Source organism: Phalacrocorax aristotelis, chromosome 4 (assembly GCF_949628215.1).
Source record: "Phalacrocorax aristotelis chromosome 4, bGulAri2.1, whole genome shotgun sequence".
Taxonomy (NCBI): Eukaryota; Metazoa; Chordata; class Aves; order Suliformes; family Phalacrocoracidae; genus Phalacrocorax; species Phalacrocorax aristotelis.
In genome coordinates this window covers 4,434,432-4,451,576 of record NC_134279.1, presented here as the reverse complement: position 1 = coordinate 4,451,576, position 17,145 = coordinate 4,434,432, and the positions used below count along the sequence as shown (strand labels likewise).

Here is a 17,145-nt window from a genome sequence, read left to right as displayed (position 1 = left end):
TTACGTAAAAGCCAGAATTATTAATGTAACTTTGACATTACACGTTAAATCCAAAATATCAACATTTAAGCAATTTCTAAAAGTCGTCTCGATGTTATACTTGAACTGCCTTGGTTGAAGCAGATTGAATCACGACACGGGCTTCGAGGACCTATGTTTTTCACCCCCAAACATCAGACCTTCAAGTAAAGGCTGTAGAAAGAATGTTTGCATTCACATTTTTGACACAGCTTTTGCTTGCCTTCCCCAGAACTCATGCAATACTGGCTCTTAAAACTGTCAGGGATTCTCGAAAGCACGAGGGCTTCTTGCGTTGAGGTCCAATTGTTTTAACAGGGTAAATCTCAGCATAATTTTCCATTCCCCGGGTTTTTAAACCCCTCAGAAGCCTGTAGGTCTGCGCATTAGCCTGCTCATTAATCGTGTGGATACAAATCCAAGACCAGGATTGTTTTAGCTAATACAAGTTTTGATATTGATTTCAATACCAAGGGGGTTTGGCCTCAAAAATATTCTCTGCAAGAACAGCCCCGACCGCGACCTCAGGGCTTTGGAGAGCGGGAGGTGGCCATCTCTGGGGTGCCTGGGTGCTCCCCTCGCCCTCGCTCCTATAGCCATAGGCACTGACAACATAGCTATAAGCAAGGACAACAGGCCAGACCCGCTACCTCTGCTTGGTTTATTGCTGGGAACGTGTGAGGAGAGAAGAAAGGCAGGAATCCTAGACAGGAGAGGGGCTGTAAGATGCCACGGGCAGCAGGTAGTAGCAGGGGAAAAGCAGCAAGGTGAAGAACAGAAGAACAGGGGAGAAAGGCTCAAGGGATGAGGATCAAAGTGGACGCTGGATCAGGGCTGTGCTCTCTCCATTTTCCAGTAATATTTAATCCCTGAGGGCTATAAGGACTGAAGGTCTCCTTTGTAATCATACTTACTGTAGGTTTTTCAACAAATAAACATAAATATTTGGAAATTAATTGATTATACATGGATAAATAGGCATTAATCTATATGTATCTATAATTAATGGAGACTAAATACTCTATAATCTTATTAATTTAGGAAATATTTAATGGAGTTCCAGCATAAGTGTGAACTGCTGAGGCTACGCTTTGCACGGTTAATAATAATAATGCATTTCTTTTTTAAAAAAATAGGTTCCGCTGCAGAATGCGAATTCTTTAATAAAAAAGCTCTGCATGTGTCTTCCTAGTAACATATCCTAAGATTTATGTGCATCATAAACAGATATGTCTGTGGTATTATGAAGCGTAATTCCACTGTATTTGTTATTAGGAAAGGGAATAAGGTTTCCCATATGCTTTCACTATTATTTCTCTTGTAACTGGGAACATGCTGCCAGTACATTATCGGGAAATAAAAGCTACCCATCACTGCTGTAAATATTGCAAGGTGGGTGTTACAGAGCAGCTCTGTGTTAAAGACCAGAGGGGATTTACTCTCAGCCTTCAGGCAGCAGGTATGTTTCAAAGCTCAGCAACAAGAGGCAAAGCCTCAGACTAGTGACGCTTTGTCATTTGTTTGCTTAATAAAAGGAAACAGTTTGAGTTGACAACACGCACGCTGATTTCAGGAGTTTAGGATGATGCCGAAGGGAGGTTTAGAAATTCCCAAAGATCAGGATCTCGGCTGAGACTTGGATGTAAAATGACTTATGCTCCGCTTACTCTTTGTCTCTCCTTCCAAGACTTTGTGCAGGGTAAGAGGAAACTCCCTTCTATTCCCTGGTGTGTTGATAGCTGATACTAGAGCAGGCTAAGCCACGGGGGAAAAGAAACTGTCTTTAGAAAAGGGAGTTTATTACTCTTTTACCATTATTGTTATGGCTTACTTTGGGGGGGTGGGCACGGCCAACAAGCCCCTGGATGTTGCACGGCGCATTCTCCAAAGGCAGTACAATGTCCACCCTCTGACACGAGGGTGCAACGGGGCAGCGTGGTGCTGATTGAGCACCCTTTGAGTGCTCGCCAGGCTAGAGTAAAATCACTTGAAACCATTTAACTGACTAAATGTGTTGGGGGAAGATTTTTGTCTGAATCGGGTACCTTCATAAGTACTTGTTCTCGCTTTCCTCTGTTGCTGTATCGGACAATATTATGTCCCGTGCCAGCGTAAGAGGATGAGCTTGTACCTGTGAAAAGCTACAGGTCACTACAATATATATAGGCACAGGTCTGTGCCTGCAGACCTATATGTACGCAAAAGGCTGGAAAGAGGTCACTGTAGGACAGCTAAAACCAGTCTTCTAATATTCTCCTGCCATTAAACTGATCAAACCCAGCTGATATTCATCATATAGAAATATTCTGGGATCAGTAACTTCAGTGGCTGGTTACTGGTGCTATAGCCACAGACAGCAAATGTTTGAGGTGTGCTAAAGCCCAGCAGAGAGAGGGGCAAAGAAGGGGGAATGCAGAGCCCATAGAAGAGCTTAAGGAATAAGGAAGATTTTCCACAATGGACAAATACCACCTATCTTTTAGCTACTGCTCATCTTCCAACCGCAAGTTCTTCTCATTATTTGAATGCACACCTTGTTCAAACAATCCCATTTGGGTAGCAGAGCATTAGCCATGTAAAACCTATTGGAACAAGCCAATATTTATGATTCTTAAACAGCTATTCCCATATAAAGTAAAATTATGGCACTCACCACAGCTAGGAGTAATAGAAGCTCTCACTTCAGAAATGAATAGAAATTTAGTGTAGCACCTATAATTAAAACGTTGATACTTTGCTGAACATATTTTTCTCTGTTTAATGCTCCTAAGTTACATGGATTCATACTTTACACTGCAAATAGCTACACAGATTTCAATGGGAATATTTAGAGAGAAAAATACTACCTATAATGACAAAGATCAAAAGCAACTGGATTTAAAAGTTCACTGGCTCAGTAATGGTGCTTCCTGTCTGCCACGAAAATGCATGTGAATGGCTTTGAAATAGGAATATTTTTAAAATAAAAAACAAAACTAACTTCCCCCCCCCCCCCAACCTTTCTGTGCATCTTTTGTTTTCTGAGATAATACTATGCAAGCATTTAATGTGCTGGTGAGCTTAGCTTTCTTCACTGTTCCTAAGTGCTAGAAACTTATTTGCCATCTAGATTGACAGCTGGTGTTCTCGATATGTGAGAACAGAGAAAAACCAAAAATTTCAACTACTGTGAGACTTACAAAAGGATCACAAACATTAGAAACACTGATTTTCACTCTATTATTGTTGCCATCAGACATTATTATGCTTGGAAGACATACCCCTCTTCTAGAGCGTGGGCTGATTCTTTCACCAGAAAAAGTTCCCTGTGGAAGGCTCTATATACCACGGGAATGTGTTCTCGTACAAATGATAAGTTGGCGAACAGAATAAGAAGTTTCAAAATTATGTTCCCATTCTTTTCCAAGCAGCCAAGAAAACATGTTGTAAAAGACATCAGTAAACACTCTCTGATTAAAAAATTCTTGCTAGAAATATTTACTCTCCCTTCCAAATAATTCACTTGGTGTACTTATGGCAAGGCACAGCATTCATCCTGTGTAATTTAGAAAATCAGGGATGAGGAACTTGAAGAGAGTGCAAGCATACTTTTCTAAGAGGAAATACTTTGCAGATGCACGATGCTTGGGGAAATTCAATGCATTCCAATACCAAAAGAGGTTGTTTGTCAGAAGCAGTTTTAGAAGCCCTGGGGATAAGTCATCCCTGTCAAGAATGATTTAGCAATATTTAGAGAGGGATGAGCTCTATCAGACAGCAACGATTTCACCCAAAACCTCTTTTTCTCTCTGGTGGCTGAAACTCCCTGCCAGACCTCCTACTGATGGGGCGAGGAAGCAGCTACTGTCCTTGCTCAGGGTCTTCTCCAGAGCCCGGCAAGCCAGCCGGTCCTCCTCTTCCCCGCTCAGGGGGCTTGGGACAGGCTGGCTTGCTGTGAGCACCTACACAAGATTAAGCTGGGAAGGCCAGAGGGGACCATTGTGATAATTTGGTGTGACATCCTAAATAACACAGGGCATAGAAACTCATCCAGCAGTGTGGGCATCCAGCTTCAACTGTCACAACCAGCAGAAGCCTGGACTTATCTGCTGCCCCTGGATCTGCCTTGGGTTGTGGTGCCAGGTAGAAGGGCTCCCTGTTACCAGAAGTTTCCTTCCTAGGAAGTCACTGGGAGGGCTGCAAGACTTTTTCATCCTTTTCAACAATTACATCGTACAACTCGAATTTCTTAAGGGGGCAGGTTTAAGTTTTTTTCAAGTCTCTAATCCGGAGTGATCTAAAGAAGGGCAGCACTTCAAGTTTGCTCTGAGTATAATTTTCCCATTTTTTGGAAAGGCATGGTGATACTTTTTAACCATACATCTAAGACCTGGTCTAGTTGGAGCTCACTGCAGGGGGGTTGGACTAGATGAACTCTAAAGGCCCCTTCCAACCCAAACCATTCTATGATTCTATGACCTGAAGCACTTCCTCTGGCTCTTAGAGTGATTTGTTCTCAATTTTTCCTAAATTTACCTGCATTTATGAAAAAGTAACCTACTGGAACCTCTAGAACAGTTGATTTCAAATTTGTGAGCTTCATTTGGTGATCTGGCTTGATTTTATTAGAGAACATACTGGCCTTTGATGTTTCTATTCAAGAGAATTGAGTAGAAACTTACCATGGGAGTGCCATTTTGCTTCGGATCTTCCAGCTTCCACCTCTCGACAACTTACTATGCTGTCTTCAAGCTGGGAAGGATAATAAAGCAGTGGTAAGGAGGAGGATTTTCTGGGGCGGAGGAATTTTGACGCCATCCTCAAGGACAAAAGCAGGCTTTATCTTCCTCTACTCTAAACTTGAAGGACATGAGAGTGGAGCAGTGGTCTGATCCCCGGTAAAAGAGATGAGGGTGGTGTAAAGCGAGAACATTTGCCTTGCAATTCCCTTTTCATTTTACAGCAGCTTCCAATTCCAGTTAACAAACACAATCAAAACACGAAGTGAGCTTCCTAGATAACACAAGAATATGTCATGAAGAAGGAAGAAGGATCAAAAAAAGTTAAGCTCTGCTAGACAAGTACCAAACGTCTCAAAAATATTAAAAAGCAACACTTAATCCTAGTGATTTTTAAAGCACATCCTTACTTGTCAAGATTTTGCAAACTCCAGTTTTCAGAATAACTGACGAAAACATGGAATTCTCCACAGCACCACCAGGGAAAGCTGAGTGATGGGAGTTTCCTAGCGAGCCATCCTTTTGTTCGAGAACAAAGGAAAATGTGACGCTGGAACAGATTTCTGTGAGCCTACGCAACTTTAGGGACTCTAGTTCTAGCCCAGTTACACTTTTTTGCAGACTGCAGCCAGATGTCTCACTGCAATCCATTGAAGATAGAAGGGGACCTATAAAACCAACAAATTGATTAAATACAATTTGGGCTTTCTGTAAAATAGAAGCATTCCTATATCATTGGAAGTAAACGCAAAGGAGACTGTGTGATACGGGTATGTTACTTATCACTCCATTGAAAAATAATCCACAATGATTTAAAAGACAGCCCTTTCTCAATCTTAAGGCCTTTTTTATTTAATCCAAAAAGAATAGCAGAAAAATGGTTTTATCGCTTCACTGCAAGGTATGCTCTCACTGACAGCGCAACTAAGTCCGACTTTTTCTACCTCTTCAGGATCTACCTTCCTCTCCCCCGCCCCCGTACGACACAGTGAAATACGTGGGCACGGCTAGACTGGGAAAAGACAATGACTGCTGCCTGTTTCCTTGCTCCCACCTAGCTCCAAAGCTTCTGGGAGCACCTCAGCACAACCAGCGGTGTTTGTGGGGTCCACAGGGTCTTGGGTCTCTTGCAGCTGCTGGCAGAATGCAGAAGCGCTGTGCCTGCCCAGCAGCCATTCTGTGCTGCCCAGGGAAGCGGCTGAGTCTCCATCCCTGGGGGTATTTAAAAGACAGGTAGACGTGGTGCTTGGGGACATGGGTTAGTGGTGGACTTGGCAGTGACCGGTTAGCGGTTGGACTCTACAATCTTCAGGGTCTTTTCCAACTTAAGTAATTCTAAGATTCTATGGTGCTTCTCGGTATCCCTTAGAAACTTAGAAACTAGGGAGTCTGATTTTTACAGAGTGGGTGGGCAATGGACAGGCTTGCAAAGGGGAAAAAAATACCAGCCCACAGACACAGCTGGTGTATAGGTGCTAGAAGTGACGTGAAAGGTATACAGAAATGATTTGAGTGAATGATTTGAGATTCCCATTACATACTTTAGAAAGAGTTATAAGGAAAAATAGCAATTAACACACGACAGACAACAAAACAGGAAGACCCTGCACACTGAGCATATGTGTTTAAAAACATCTGTCCACAGACAAAAAAAAAAGCTGAGGAGAGGCATGTTTCTGGTCTGTCCTTCTGCATTTGGATATTTTGGACATTCCCATTTTTCCCACTTACAGCAGGAACAGGAAGAGAGAGATTAGTAACTGCTGTGTTTTCCTTGTTCCCCTTCCCAGTCCGAAAGCTTTAGAAGCTCTTCATTTAAACATACGGAGGCACCTTAAAGCCAGTGGTTATATCAATCATCACACAAACACACCCACTCTGAAAACTGAAGGACAGACCTGAATTTTGAATGTATCACCTCTCTTCCAATCTCTCCTTTATGATTGAATGTGTGTTAAAAAAAAAAAAGCTTAATTCCACCACAAAGCATACACACCAGTTAGTTTTTAAGCAGTAACTTTAAAGTAGAAATTTAAGATTGCTGGTAGGAGTTCAGAATTTTGAGATAACTGTCCACTATGAGAATTTTAGGGATTTTCATTTTTACGACAAATTGCCCAAGTAAATGATTTCCAGGGGCAGTAAAGGAGCAGACAACCACTCTGATTAAACCTTAGTACATCCAGATCCATAAATTAAAGAAGATAAATAAGTAGCCTCCATTAGTCCAGCTCTTAAATAATTTATAACATCTGAGTGCCTACCTATAACAGGGTTTTTTTTTTGTTGGTGGGTGGTTTTTTTGCTTAAAGAAGCAATTTTGAACAACCAAGAAACAAAAGAAAGAACGATAGCATAAACAACTAAAACAAAATGTAGTTGATGGTACTTCTCCTTTACTCTGTATTGGTATCGTGCCAAAGAAGGGGAAACTTCGATCTTTCTTTGGCAGGCCCTAAACATTACTTGAGAGGAACTGTAAATACCAGTCTCTGTGTTCTACTATTAGTGACATGCAGCACAGTGACTGACACCCATAGAGTTTGCTGCAACAGGATCACGATCGCTGAACATGAATTTTTTATTAACATACTATTTTAAATCTTGATGTTGTCCCTTTAAAGCCTCGAGATGGTTTTCCCTTTCAATACTTATTTTAGTTTTGGCGTTCTTTTTGTGATTGATCAGAGCTAGATGATGGTTCTGCCTCTGATTTTCTGGCTTCTCTCATGCTAGCACTCCAACAGGATTTCAGACAAACTCCACCTGCCTCGTGCAGACGTGGATATGGGGCAAAAGGCAGGAAGCATCTCTCCTTTCCTCTGTGTGGCTGTTGTACTGGCCAAGCAGAACTGCAGCCATAGGGAGCATGGGAGCTGGGGATTTTTGCTCTTTAGAGATCACACAGCCTCTGAAAAGAGTAGGAAACAGCAGAAAACAGCATAAGGCTGTACTCGCTGCTCCCCAGGCAGCAGCCAGCAAAATTATCAGACTGCAAAGAGAACCAGTGCTCATGTCCATGAAGGGTTGGGACATCCTTCTTGGCAGGGGAAAGGCTCTCACGGCACACCACGCAGCAGGGCTGGCTGCCTCCATGCTGGGGGAGCAAGGATCAGCTCCTTCTCCAAACTGTCGTTCCAAGCCTGCACTGCGTGCAGCCTATGGGCAGGAGAAACCAGCTTCGCAACGGGGCAGCATCCTGCCGCTGAGATCTGCTGGGAGCTCCGAGTCTGAGGTGGGAGAGTGTGGGACCCCAGTTCAGAGGCAGATCCAGGCACAAGACAAATAGACCCTTATTTCTAAGGGGAGAAAGAACCAGCAGAGAAAGCTGCAGACTCAACCTGTTTTTCAGACAAGTGTCTCTTAATGAAGGGCTGCCTTTACTGGCTCTGCTTGGAGGCATCGAAACCACTGCAGCTGAACAGATTAAGAGAGAGAGACTTGGGAAATTTCACATTTAAGCGTATTTTCCAGCATGGTCTGCAACAACAGGAGGGAGAAAGGTTGATGGACATCATGTAGATTCTTCAGTTCCTTCCCAGAAATCTGAACTATTACTACTGCCGTTAAATTCTGGCTCAAATAATAAACAGTTAGTTGCGACATTGCTAATGTTGATATTGCTGTCACATTACAAACAAGGAAGAAAGGGCCATGGCCTTGCAAGGACACTGTATCTGGCTCATAATCTCATTCAGAGAGCAAAATACTTAACACAGTTTTCCGTCGAGAGGGCAGGTGGCCGGGGAGAAGATGGGAGAGCTATTTAAATTACACTAAGCATTCCTGATCGTGGTGTTTGTTTTAAAAACTGGACCAAAAATCCTTCATCTACAGCTGGCAGATTACCTTCTCCTGATTCCCAAGCCTGAATAGCCTTTCTCTGAGAGATTTCGTTTGCCGAAAACCTTAAGCTTTTGAAAAAAATCAGAGTCGATAAGAAATAAGCTCTAAGCCCCTTCATCGCTGAAAGTGTCACTGGCTCCTGTCCCTGCTGCATGCAACCTGCGGGGAGGGACGCTGGTCAGCACTGGGGCTAGAGCCAGCAGGCTCTCCCCCCACACACAGCCGCAGGGAATCGCCGCCCGTTCTCAGCTTGGGCACGTGCTGGTTTTTCCCCTTCCAGGATTTGTGAGCAGATTTGGTAAGTATTCCTAAAAAATCCTTCAGAATCAGTAGTGATTTATATAAAAGACTCTCAGTGATTTCCCAAATAGGCTGTAAATCTTTTTGGTGGATAACGCTGACACAGAACAGCAATCACTGCTAGCAGGTAACCACTGCAAGCCGTACCCAGCTCCGATGGTACCAGCAGCAGATCCCGTGGCTGCTCCTTGCCATACCTAATGCCTTTGATCTTCCCCAGCCAGATACTGCTGGAGAATTGGAAGCAATTGCATTGACTCATCTATATGGTCCTGGTTAAAATAAAGCCTGCGTTTTATTAATGCTTTTTATTTTTAGTTTACACTTTTTGCCCTGTTAGACTGTCCCCTTGCTCTACATTTTTGCTTTTTGGTGCTAGATATTCTAACAAATACAAGATGGTTGGCTACTAATTCCTTTTTCCAAGAAGAGACACTGAATAATTGCCATGGCGATTCATATACGTGCACCCACACGTGTGGGGTTGGTCAGGGCGCTCTCACTGTCAGGGTATCTGTGTCACTGTCGTAGCATCATCTCTCCTATAATACTTAACACCAAAAGCCACCTTCTGAGCTCTCAGGTGATGTTATTAGCCAGTTACTCATGAGTAGCTAAGTAAATTTGGTGCAATATCACCCCATTCATCTCATTCAGCTGAAACTAGCTGAACCTTTAGTGGAACAGATGCATTCCTCTGTGCTGAATTAAATGCAATTAGACTCCTGACAGTTTTCTCACTTTAGGACAGAGTTATGAAATCGCAGCAGAAGTAGATCTGATAAATTGGGCATTCCACTCAAAGGAAAAATAGATTCCTCTGTTTGCAATAAACACGTTACACATGAGTGCAAAACATGACTTTTTTTCTTGTTTCAAATGAACCCACATATCCTCTCAGACCTCACACTAAGGCAGCTACTCCAGGGAAATGCTGAACAGACTCAAGTAATAGCTCTATAATAAAAAATAGATCTGCAGAGAGAGCTGGCTGTGTTCAGCACCATCAGAGACCTTCCTCTTAATTATTTATACGGCGCTATAGATTAGCATAGTACTTCACAGAAATAAATACAAAGAGAAGCGAAGTCCCGTATCGCAGGAAGGCAGGGCAGCGGCCGAAGCCCTCCTCCCTTCGCTGGGTGCGGCGAGTGGTCTGCAGCCAGCCCTGGGAATTACACCGTCTGTATAATGCACTGGGTGAAAAGTCTCTTAAGAGGGAATGTAAATCTGTGAGGGCTGACAGTTGCCCATTGATCCAGCGCCTGGTTAACAGCTATTCAAATCAGTTTTGGCATAGGGTAAATAGTACCAGTGATTTCAAAATCCCATTAAGGGTTTGACTAACTTTAACCCCTAAACTCCTTTCAAAATCTAGCCAGCGAGTCAATACCGTGAATTCTTTATAATTCCTACACTATAATATTAAATAATTTTCTATTAAAACTCTGTTATAAGCATGTGAAGTGGGCTGAAATCCTCACCACACAGGAATCAATGACTCAGCTTCACCGGGTTTATGAATTCCTCACCGAGCTGTCTTTTAAGAAGTGCAGACACAGCTGGTTTGATTGTCCCCCTTATGGCGGGAATTTGCGCTCCACACCAAAACCTAAGGAACCTGGAGTCTTGGTCATGCAGTGACCCTGTCGGTGATGCCAGGCTAGACATTATTCTTTAAATTCAGTTTTCCTATCAGAAAAAAACCTGTGCCTAGCTATTTCATACCATCCTTATGATGGTTACTGTGATTATTACTATTTCATGGCAGTCCGACAGAGATTGCATTGACTCTGAAGCCTGCCAAGACCACATCATGCATCGTCAGATTTTTTTTTCCTAGCATAGATTTTGGGGAGGGAGCAAGAACAGGAAGAGGCAAAAATAAAATCCTGACAGCATCTGCTTGCAGTGGAAAGAAACACTGCTGAAAGTATTTGCCTTTTTTTTCTTCCTCTGCAAATTTTCAGCTGGAAATCAAGAGCAAAACTACTCCTTTGTAGTCCTCCAACTTTCTACAGACCACCAGCAAATTGCTGCACAGAACAGCTTGGGAGTAAACCTCCGGGCTATATAACTGCAGAGCATTAAGGACAGATGCTAGGAACAAAAACGAATAAATGCATTAAAAGGCTTCCTGGTATTAATAACAAGTATGTAGCATAGAAGCCTGAGAAAACTGTCTTGAAGTGAAAAATAAAGGGAAAATCTTCATCAAATCTTAAAGTAATTTTGGTTGGAAGGGGTTTCTCGAGGTGATCTAGTCTAAGCCCCTGCTCAAAGCAGAGGTAACTTCCAAGTTAGATCAGCTCATCTCTCAAAGGACATATTTCCCAGCCCTTCTGGGCAACCTGGCCCAGGCAAAAATCCTATTTACTGAGCATCGTATATAAACATCACATATAGGAAGATTTACTCTAAAGAATATCTACATTTATATTTGCACATATTTTATACCTACAGTACCTATAAATAAATAGCAATGGGTGTGTAGTGAGCATATATGTATTTTACGCACACACACGAAAGAAAGAAAACCTGCAGCAGTGGAGTCGCTACCCAGCACTAGGATCCCTTCCCAAATGAATGATGACTTTGAGTAATGGCAAGTTAGCACATTTTTGACAAGATTCTCAGTCATAATCCCTCAGATGGTGATGCGGCAACATAACCTTGGCCGTGTAGCCCTGGGATGCCAGACACTGGCACACCCTCCTGTGCCAGAAGCACTTCCTAGAATGAGTCCGCGGAAATAAAATAATTCATGATGACAGCAAATTATAGACACACTGAAAAGCAGAAATACCTACCTTCCCCTCCTTCCCTTGATTTCCTTCCAAACTGCATGAAGAACTAGATCCTTTCTCATCTGTCTTCCACTTTGTGCAGTCCTCGTGGACAGGCTGTATAGTAACCCGGGATCATGTTTCCTTGGGCAGCTCTACCTCGCGGAATGCCCGTAGGCTGGGGATCATGACCACAGAGATCCCTGCCACAGAGACAGGAACCTCCAAGGTCTTGAGTTTTTTCTGGTTCCCAAAATCCACATTCACGATATTGCCTCTGGAAGGCCACAGGTATGACCAGAAGCCCGAATGAAACACTGGGCTTCCGGCTCCACATTGGCGTAATGTTGAGTCCTGCAAATCTTGGGTCCCTCCTAGGCTCCTCCTGATGCTCTTGGACATGTTTAGCAACTTCTGGGAAGGTCCCTGAAACATCTGCAAAAGGCAGGAATTTCCGTTCAGCTTTACAGAAATAATGTTTAGAGCTGTTATAAGGACATTTTGACGGTTTCAGTTTTCATGCTAAATGACGTTTACGTTTCACAAACTGTTAGGATTTCCCTCCAAAACCAGGTTTTAACTTTTCACCAGCTGTTCCCACAGACACCGGTCCCTTCTTTCCCAAACGCTTTTCCTGTCTCTAGCAGTGTTACCTGTGATGTGAGCAGCTTCTCGAGTGAGAGGTACATGAACCAAAGTTTGTTAGCCTGCCTTAAGATGGTGCCCAGGTGTAAAATGCCAGGCCCAGGATCTGTGTGTTAATTCCTTTAATGAATGTTTTTTTTCTTTTGTTTGTCTGAAGTTTCCACTCTGTATTTTCACGGAGGGGGATCACTAATCCCCTTTACGTGCATTTGCACAGACACAAACACACGGTTGCGTACACCTCTGTCTCACTCCCAACAGCCCCCAATATTGATCACATTTGCCTCACTTTCCCTGATAAGAAACATGAGATTAGTTTTTGTTGGCTCAATTAATCTGGCACCTGTCCTCTGCACCCTATAAATCATTGCACATGCAAGGAAGGGCTCATGCTTTAGCAGTAGTATTGATCCACGCAGACCTTTGGGTTAGGAGTAGAGCCTCTTTAATTACTTTGGCTGGCTTTCAGGGGGTTTGGGGAAGGGTTTGTTGGTTTTTTTGAGGGGTTTCTTTTGGTTTGGGCTTCTTTTTTTCCCCAATGTCTTGGGAAGACTAGTACCACACTTTAGCATTGTGATCACTTGGCTTAGATTTGGAGTTTTGGTCCCCAGAGAAACACCTTCTACCTCAGCCTGGCCTGCCCATGCTTGGCATCAAAAATCAGAAAGTCATTCTTTTACCTCCTCTAAGGGTTTGATAACCTCTTCACTTTCTTTAGCCAGAGGTGTTTTGACCTTTAATTAAAAGGAAAATTTGTTGTCTTCCATTCAGAAGGCAGCAAATAATGAACTCATTAAAATGAGGTTAGTGTTCAGGCCTTAGAGCAATAAAAGCCGAAGTCTCATTAGCAGCTAACAATCCAGAACATAGCACATAAATAAACCTAATATGGCAGAGCAAAATGCCTTGGTGCATTAAATTTGAGCAGAATCAAATGTTTACAGTCAATGATGTCTGGGGCATGAAGTTTTAATGTACTTAATAAAGGAAAGCAAATTGCTTCCTATTAGGCATGAAATGTTACTGCAGAAATTGCCCCAAAAAGTTTATTATGTAAATGAAGGATAGAGTTATAATTAACAAGGACATAGCAGGAAAATATCACTTCTGCTTAATAGATGCGCCAATTATGAAGAATAAAGACACGGCAACTTCAAATCTACAAAAGGTAATTATATGGATTAATGTAAAAGACTGCTGAATGTAAATGCAATATAAAAAAGAAACCGTATCTTGTGGGTGTCACAGAGAGAAACCTCCTTGACAAAGCAAAGAATCAATTAATAAAACGAAACCCACAAGTTCTGAGAGATTCCAGGCAATTAAGGGTTTGTATTTGAAAGGACAGCTTGGATTACCTTAAAAAAAAAAACCAAAACAAAAGAAAACAATCAGAAACCAAAACCAGAAATGAATTTTGCTTAGCCTGGCACTGAGACGCGCCCGTTTGCCCACGTGCGGGTGTACTCCGTGGTTCTTTCCTTGGAGAACGATAATTATTTAGCATGATCTATTTAACTATCCACAAATAAAACAACAGTGAGTTCCAGCTGTTGCTTTAACACCCCCCCTATGAGTTCAATGGGGAACGTTAACTGTATTTTCACATGCAAGTAGTTTTCCTCCATTTACAGCTCTTTTAAGCCCCAGTACTCAGAGAAATAATAAAAAGTAATCCCACGGACTGGAGGCAAAGACACACACTGGCAGATAGAACTTAAATGCTGTGGTCAGATGAAATATCCGGGAGAAAAGTCTGCCCTGCAAAATAAGATTTGTCATGCCTTTTTTGTTTTAATCCACATTCCTCTACAGGAATTGCCCTTCTGCTGCAGTTGTGGGCAGCGCCTACCTTTCTCCCTGTGTGCAGGCAGCAAAGTCCAAGGTCAGCATGCAACGGGATGGGGATGAGACAGGGAGAGGCGAGCCCCCAGGGGAGGGGGGCTGCCAAGGGAGGCTGGGGACAGCACGACCAGGCAGAGCGTGAATAGCTGTGTTTGCACCTGGCCTTGGGTAGGTTTTCCAGCTGTTAAAATTCAAGAGCCCTTCCCCATCCTGCAAACCCTTTGAATAAAATAAATACCTTCCGCCTGGCGTGAAGGCTGTGCAAGTTCCAGAAAAGTTTCTGGCCCTGGATGCCAGGGATGCACAGCTCCTCCACCCTGCACCACGCAGGAGCCGGGCAGCGGGAGGACTGCCCGAGCGGCAGCGTTGGCAGCTATCCCCACAAACAGGCAGGGTTCGCCCACCCGGGAGAGTGCGAGAAGGGCGATGGAGGAAAATCGTCTGCTCTTCTCCCGCCGTGGCACTTTCCTGTGCTGTGTGTCTGTACCTCCAGGAGACAAAAGTTCTCATCATTTACTATGCAAAGTTACCAGCGAAGGCAGTATGAGCCATTAGCGATTTTGTTTGAATATATATTTATTAACAATAGGGAAGGCAGACCCTAATCAACTAAACAGAGACTGGGATTTTTATGTTAAGGACGTGGAAGACATTAAACCCACACACAAACAGGCAAGCAGTGACAAAATAAGTTTGGACTGACTCAGCCGACAATATATTCTTAGTATTAAAAAAAGGTGAGGTCATGAAAATTAAGTTTAGCTGCATATTATATATATATTAATATGCACATATGGAAATCGCAATTAAACAAGTCTTTAGGACCAAGCCAAATCCAGTTTGAGTGACAGATTTGCCCTTTAGACAGAGAAAATTGCTTGACACGCTGCAGGTTACAGGATTTACATCTTAATCCTTCGCTCTGTGTTTTTAATGAGACCTCGCTGAGCTGGCAGCCTCCTGCCCGTCCCGCAGTTCTGTCGTCTTGCAGAGATGTGAGTGTGAGGGCAATGAGAGAAAAAAAAACCAAAGCGATGTAATGATGTTTGTTTCGTGTACCTTTTTATACTATACGTTAAGTGATGATAATTTCTCAATACGTTCTTTCCTCAAAGGAAAACTGAATTGATTTTGCTCGGCCCATCAGTCGTTCTCAACATACATAAAATGCTCTAGATAGCTTGGAAAATTACGTTCTAAAATATGACGACTCACATTCTATGCTTGTGACTTTAATGGTGTTAATTCAGCGCCAGTTTTTACCAGCTGGGGATTTTCCTCAATGTCTTAGCTAACAGTGGTGTTGAGCTCTAAGGTTTTACATTTTAGCGAACATTTAGTTGTTATATATTATGTAAATATAGTCTGAAGTGTGAAATTGTCACAGGATTGAAATTATCAACTTATTAAATGTCTGGCAAGATAGGCTGGAAACCATACTGCCATCTTAATATTTAATGCTAAAGCAAAAGAGTTACTGTCATTAGACCCCTTTATTTCCTTTAGCAAGGAAAGGAATTTGCTTGGTGACTGTTGCAGCCGATAACCCCGCTCTTTGTTTTACATCTTCCTTAACACCCAATAAATGTTTGTACTTGAACAAACGAAGGCAGACGCACACCGCCTGACAATCTCTTGTATTACACTCCCGAGCTGCCTGGCCCCCGAACGACGCCTGCTTAGGGGCTGGCTGTTAGCAAACGAGGCTTCAGAAGAGGCTTGTGCTCCAACATGCGCGGTGCCCAAATATCTGCGTAATTAGGAGGGAGGCAGTAACTTTAAGAAGATAATGTCCTACAGCACACGCTGACAGCACGTGACAGTCCCAACCCTCTGCAGTGCAAAGGAAATACGATAAATCAGGAGACCACAGAAACCTGACCTGCTTAGCTCGGCTCTGCTCTGGGCGGGGATTGCAGAGGCCGTCAGTCTGCACCTCAGCTTCTTAAACCCTGGGTTCATCATTTACACCGGACTGGCGATACTTTTGGTTCATGGTCACAAGCAGAGTTTATTGTCGCTGCTTTTTAAATTAGTCAAGAGGGTTGTGCAAAAAGGTGAAACTATTTTCCTGTGAAGTGAAATTACTAATGACCATACAAAATATAATTTTTTCCAAATGAAAGGAAACATTAGCTGGACTCGGCCTGTGTGTAAACCACTGCATTCATTCATTTTGCCTTTGAACTGTGCAAGAACATGAACACTCGATCAATAGAAAGGTTATTAATAGATAATGGGAAAAGTTCTCAAGAGCCACATAATGGAGACACAGAAAACTGATGAAAATAGAGCTTATAACCCATTCAACATCGGCAAGACCAATAGGGAGACAAATGCACTACCCATTTCACATATGTAGCATGTCCAAATTACGTGGGCTGGTGATTGAAAGCAGAAAGATATCTGTGCAGCAAGGACTATCTTTAGAAGCAGTGCCGAGCTGACAAATAACAGTGAATGTAGATAGCTCACGCAGCCTGAACCATCTTTTCTCTTCCTCTAGTGGCTGGAAATACGTCCAAGAAAAAATGGATAGGTGACCAAGACAACACCTATTACTTCTACAAGCAATACCCTTTTCCTCCATTTCATTTAGATTGCTCTTATCTTTGGTTGGAGGAAGGAATAAAAATAGAGAGGGATTTAATTCCTGACATGGACACTACTTCTACCATAGGTCAAAACTGGAGTTTTGCTCATTCACACTTAGGCCTGAATTTGGTATTCAGACACAATCAAAAATGTTTCGGCAGGTAAGTAAATCCCAACGCCTCGGCATCTGGATGACAAGTAGCGTTCCTAATTTTACTTTGCATTTTAAGCACATTTTATCAAGCTTCATTAATAACCCAAAGCATGGGTGACTTAGTGATTCAGCGTATCAATCCCTCCGAACGGCCGGATTCAAATTCTGCCATAGATCACTGCAAGCATCGTGCAGTGTCTTGGTCCAAGTTACAGAACTACCACCTACTTTGCTACTT

The 17,145-nt window shown here is 42.8% G+C and overlaps 1 protein-coding gene across 2 annotated transcripts in view; it reads left to right on the top strand.

The window, feature by feature from the left end:
- LOC142056000 (bifunctional heparan sulfate N-deacetylase/N-sulfotransferase 4) overlaps positions 1-17,145 on the top strand; it is a 106,822-nt gene that overhangs the window by 29,582 nt on the left and 60,095 nt on the right. The gene's annotated exons all lie outside the window — the stretch shown is intronic.